Below are 882 nucleotides of genomic sequence, written 5' to 3'. Positions count from 1 at the left end.
TACTTCCGTAGTGATACTGCCTCGGAAACCCAAGGAGGGGTCGCTATGAGTCGGGGCCGACTCGACGGCACATAACAACAACAACAACATAAGAACATCCATATAAATAGAACTAACAGGAGGCAAAGTTATGATAACTTCTTAGGCACAGTCAGCCATCCTGATGTAGTAAGTTGGTGGACTTGTGGGCTTGGAACCGTGGTTGCAGGGGACATCAAGCTCAATTGACATAACATACTACACAAAAACATTGTTCTACATCCTACTTTGGTGAGTAGCATCTGGGGTCTTAAAAGCTTGCAAGCAGCAATCTAGATGTAACAATGGGTCTATTTTGACTCATAGCGACCCCTCCTTGGGTTTCCGAGGTGGTATCACTGCGGTTATCAACCTTCCTTCCAAGGAGTAGCTGGTGGATTTGAACTGCCAGCCGTCCAGTTAGCAGTCAGCTGCCTTAGGCACTACACCACCAGAGCTACCTACCCATGGGAGAATAGAAGGGCAATATTTCCACATGGAGACAGCTAGGGGGTAGGAATGCATAGGAAGGAAGGACACCGGGAAGACTACAGGGAGGAAGTGTGAAGAGAGCTGTTACATTGTGGGGATTACAGTCGATGTCATAAAATGTATAAACTGCTGTGTGGGAAATGAATTTGCTCTGTAAACTTTCACCCAAGTCACAACAATTTGTTGTTGTGTGCCGTCGAGTCGGCCCTGACTCATAGCAACCCCTCCTTGGATTTCCAAGGCAGTATCACTTCGGAAGTAGATTGCCCCATCTTCCTTCCGAAGAGTGACTGGTGGGTTTGAACCGCCAGCCTTCTGCTTAGCAGTCAAGTGCCTTAAGCATTATGCTACCAGAGCTCCTCACAACAATTT

The sequence above is a fragment of the Orycteropus afer genome, unplaced genomic scaffold, assembly GCF_000298275.1.
Source record: "Orycteropus afer afer isolate SDZICR_OR568_19922 unplaced genomic scaffold, OryAfe1.0 scaffold00036, whole genome shotgun sequence".
Classification (NCBI taxonomy): domain Eukaryota; kingdom Metazoa; phylum Chordata; class Mammalia; order Tubulidentata; family Orycteropodidae; genus Orycteropus; species Orycteropus afer.
This window is presented reverse-complemented; position numbering follows the sequence as displayed.